At 39.5% G+C, this 5,118-nt stretch overlaps 1 pseudogene; it reads left to right on the plus strand.

Moving 5' to 3' along the window:
• Positions 1-863: 863 nt before the first annotated feature.
• Positions 864-1,338, plus strand: LOC103295239 (non-histone chromosomal protein HMG-14-like; annotated as a pseudogene).
• The last annotated feature ends 3,780 nt before the right edge of the window (positions 1,339-5,118 follow it).

A 5,118-nucleotide genomic window follows, 5' to 3' on the forward strand; every position in this document is an offset into this window, starting at 1 on the left:
TTGCAGCCAATGCAACCTGATAATATATTACTCAGAGGTTATCTATCACTTGGTTCCTAATTGCTATGCAGATGGTTCCTGGGCCTCATTTCTTAGCATTGAGGCTAATTTATCACCATTTCCACTACTGCCAGTTATTTTTTTCTTAATGAATAAATAAATTGGGTTTAAAATTTTTGTCAATCGTTTCATGACATGCTTATTCTGTTTGTCTCTTCCTCTTTACTTTTTTCTTGACACTGTAATTTATTGCTTGTGTGAATTAATCCCAACTCACTCTTCCTCGATAGCTAGGCTAGTTATTGGTAAGCTAACCCTCACCAAGAAGGGATTAAATATCACGCTTTTCCCAATACCTTAAAAACAATTTTCTGGAGACCCTATAATTGACCGTGATAAATGTCTGGATCAATATTGACAGCAGTGATATCTTTCAAGAAGGTCTAAAACACACAATTCAGGTTAAATTATGTCAAGGAGTCACCGTGGCCTAATGGGGGGCCTCTGTCATAGAGGCAACAGGATCCACTTGGCTCACAGAATCCCAGGAGGGTTTATTGGCTCCTCAATGTCTGGGACACCTTTGTATTCTGGAACTCACCTTATGCCTGGATTAATGGGGGCAAAAGTCACACAAAAAATTATAAATAAAATTTCCCACCCAGCCCAAAATTATAATATTGCCTCCTGATGACCTCAATTTTATTTATGCCCATAACCATAACAACGCATACCCATAAGAAAAAGGGTATGAAAGACTTTGATGGGGTCCAAGCAGCTTGGGCAGCGAGAGAAGCAGCAGCGAAGCCTCTTGGCATGCCTCGGCCCTCAGGCACCCAGCATGTGCCTGATCCGCTGCCACGATGCCCAAGAGGAAGGTCAGCTCTGCCAAGGGGTGACCAAGGAGGAGCCCAAGAGGAGGTCGGCCAGGTTGTCAGCCAAACCTGCTCCTGCAAAAGTGGAAATGAAGCCCATAAAGGCGACAGGAAAGGATAAATCTGCAGACTAAAAGTGCAAATGTGAGGGGGAAAGGCAGCAAAGGGAAAGTTGGCCGAAGTGGCTGACCAGGAACCTAAAGAAAATCTACCTGCGGAAAACACAAACTAAAAGCGAGGAGAGTCCAGCCTCAGAGGAAGCAGGAGAAAAAGAAGCCAAGTCTGATTAATGTCATGTACCATGTCTTATCAGTGGTCCCTGTCTCCCTTCTTGTACAATCCAGAGGAATATTTTTATCACCTATTTTGTAAATGCAAGTTTTTTTAGTAGCTCTAGAAACATTTTTAAGAAGGAGGGAATTCCAACTCATCCCATTGTTTTAAGTGTAAATGATTTTTTTAAGAGGTGAAGTCATTTGCTGGTTGTTTATTTTTTGGCATAACCAGAAAATAGTGGGATATTGAATATGGGAGACTTTCATTGTCTTGAGTGTCAGCTTAACATTCCATAGATGGGGGTCGTTTTTATATCCTATAATACAAAGCATATTAAATGGCAATTTGGAGTCAGTCATGTATTTGCTATGTCTTGAACATTTTAAATTACGTCTATTCACATGTTTTTGGTAGAATTGTTTCCTAAAGAAAACCACTCCTTGATCTTGGCTCTCCCTGTCAGAATTTTGTGCATCTGTAACATCTTTGGTGTGGTAGTCCAGTTTTCCTAGTAACTTTGTCAATGTGCTGTGAACGATTGGAAATTTGATTATGTAGTATATATGATATTAAATTGTGAATTAGTGGGACTTTGATGTAATAGCGTAGCAACATTTGAAGATATTGGTACTTGATACTCTATTAAGGAAAATTAGCCTCCAAATTTTAAACTGGAAAGTCACTAGAATAACTGTTTAGGAAAGAACCACAACTACATGACTTTACATTTTGTTACATGTGTTAAGAATTGTGTACAAATTGAAATGTCTGTGTACTGATCCTCAAAGCAAACAATAAAATTTCAATTATGAAAAAAATACTTTGATATTCATATTTTTGTGGCTATTTAAGGGTCCAGCACTGCAGTGGAGTTCAAAATCAGGTCCATTTGAGTGTTCATGTAGGGGCATGGGAAGATCCAGTTAACATTTTAAAGACATGATTATAGCCCTAACTGGTTTGGCTCAGTGGATAGAGCGTCGGCTTGTGGACTGAAGGGTCCCAGGTTCGATTCCGGTCAAGGGCATGTACCTTGGTTGTGGGCACATCCCCAGTAGGGGGTGTGCAGGAGGCAGCTGATCAATGTTTCTCTCTCACTGATGTTTCTAACTCTCTATTCCTCTCCCTTCCTCTCTGTAAAAAATCAATAAAATATATCTTTAAAAAATAATAAAGACATGATTGTAGCTGGTGAGTACATGGCAGGAAAGAAGGTTGGGAAGCTGTTGTAAGAGGGGCTATTGAAAGAGATAATGATGCAGACAACGGAGATGAAGAAAACTGAAAAAAATTCAAGGTACATTGGTAGATGCAGAATTAATAGTATTTGTGGAAGTATTAGTTGTGGGTTTCATAGAGGAGAAATGAAGGCTTACTCTTAGATTTAGATTGGAGTACTGGGTGGATTTTGGAACCAATCCCATGGTGAGAAATTGAAGAGCAGAGAGATTTGGGAGGACTAGAAGTCAAGTAGTCTCAAAAATTAACACCACTGTGATGCTTGTGTGACAGGACTTGCAAGCAGAGATGTGAAATAGACCTGCGAGTACATGACTCTGAGGTTCAGTGAGGTCTGCCAAATGCATATATGTTCGGGAGTCGTCACAATAGATGAAGCATGGGAAAGGGTGTAACTGCTTGGGCTTCCTCACAGCAGGGCGGTCTAGGTTAATCTCCTCACATGTCAGCTAGCTATCCTTCAGAAAGTGGGTTCCGGAGAATCAGGCAAAAGCTGAAAGTTTTCTTATGATCTCATGTCATAAGTTCCATCATAAACTGTGAAATTTTACACTTTGATTGGACTTTTCCCAAGTTCCTCTCTGCAGATTACTTAACTGTGTCTGATTCTTCCAGACTCCAGGTTTAAGTTGAGATTGTTTTCTTTAAAAACTGCATTCTCAAATGTGAAATTTTTATTACAAAATATACTAACAAAAGGAAAAATTGAAAGATAGCCTTGATTGCAGAGACCTCCTTCTTGGTAGGACAGCAGAAAAGGGAACACAGAAATCATGAGAGAATTAATAGAAAATGGAAAACCCATTTTTTAAAACTTCGACGTTATTTAACACCAAACACACAAAATCTAATATGGACATGGTTCACAGTTTGAGTTACAGAATAATCCCTACAAGGGGTTTCACAAATATAACAGCTTCTCTCTCCCTCTCTTTTACCCAATATCTCATTTCTAAAACTTCTCTCTCCCTCTTCATAAGATTATTCATTTCCAAACCACGTCTTCAAAAAAACACCAAAGCCATACAGTATCATTCCTCTTTTAGAGTTTTCTTCTATTTTAATTAAATTTCAGGTCCAGATAGTCTACCAGTCTGTCTAGACAGCCACTGAAATGTGATTAAAATAGTTGTGTGTATAATTATATCAGTAATGTGTTAAGGTTATTGAGACTGCAGTATTTAATTACATAAACTTTTCTGCAATTATTTTTTCATAATGAATTTCTGGCCCTGGTCCTAATGATGAATGTGTCTCTACATTTATATATTAATTTTTATTTCAGGGAACCTTTTCAATGCTACCTTGACTGGAGTTAAGTAATTGTTTTTTTTCTTTTCAGATAGTATCAAAGTACCAAATGCCACCAAGTTAAATATTGAGTGGAGAGACTGCATGTCAAGGACTAGTAGGGAGCACAGAGCCTGGCCACCAGAGGCTAAAGTCATTTGAGGTGACTCCCTCTAGAAGTGTAGCTCTGGTCCTCCTCAAAGGGCAGCCTGTTGGTGTTATCTATAATAATAAAAGAGAACAGTGGAACAACCATCTGGATGACCATGCTATGACACCCACTGGTGCCAAGCCAGCCAAGGCGGGTGCAATGCGATTGGTCAGAGGGCCCCACCATCTTCCCAAGATCACCCCACAGAGGGAGGCCCAGGCCACCAGCCAATGGGGTGATTAATCGGGGGGGGGGGGTCCATGATCGCCCCAAAGAGGGAGGCCCAGGCTAACCGGCGGTAGTGCTGAAGCGGGTGGGCAGGGCCTCCCTCTGTGGGGCCATTAATTGTGGGGCTCACGGACTGCAAGAGGCTGCAGGCCAGGCTGAGGGACCATCTCCCCACCCACACCCCATCCCCTGCCAAGTGCACAGATTTCGTGCACTGGGCCTCTAGTGAATAAATAACAGATGCACCATATCCCGAAAATAGGTAAAATGCTATGAGCCATAATTAGAGAGCTATCAAGACACATTGCCATTGTTAAAAACAGGTAAAATTGTTTTTAATTCAAAGGAAGATAGAATAAAACAATTTTGTCATTCCTACAAGTTTGGTAGAGAAATATTTGAAATCATCTGAACTATTAAAATGTCAGAGTTTCACCAGCATCTATATTATTTAAAATTAGACATTCTATGGATGTTTATTGATTCTTCTAGAGTTCTTTAGAAGATTAATAACATATGTCTGAAAAACTTTCATGTTAAATTATTATAGCCATACTTTTTGGCAGAAATCACAAATTGGATATCCATAGGCCAAATGCAGACCTCATATGCATTTTATTTGACCCACACCATGTTAAAAAATAATTGAGAGATTTCATCCAAAATTATTCACTCATGTATTCAGCAAATATTTACTGAGTACCCTCATGCATGCCAAGCTCAGTACCAGATGCTAGAAATATTTCATGAAAAAAGAGGTAATCCCTGCTCTTATGAAGCTTACAGCCAAGAAAAGAATACAGATAATTAAATAAGCAGTTAGGAAAAGCATGATAAATGTTATTACAAAGTCAAGGGCACTGTTGTATGTGTATAACTAGTATTTATTGAGCATTTACTGTGCACTAGAAATTGTCTGATGTGCTTTACCACATTTTTTAAAAATATATTTTTATTGATTTCAGAGAGGGAGGGAGAGATAGAAACATCAATGATGAGAGAGAATCACTGATCAGCCGCCTCCTGCACACCCCCCACTGGGGATCGAGCCCACAACCT

This window comes from Eptesicus fuscus, chromosome 4, assembly GCF_027574615.1.
Source record: "Eptesicus fuscus isolate TK198812 chromosome 4, DD_ASM_mEF_20220401, whole genome shotgun sequence".
Taxonomy (NCBI): domain Eukaryota; kingdom Metazoa; phylum Chordata; class Mammalia; order Chiroptera; family Vespertilionidae; genus Eptesicus; species Eptesicus fuscus.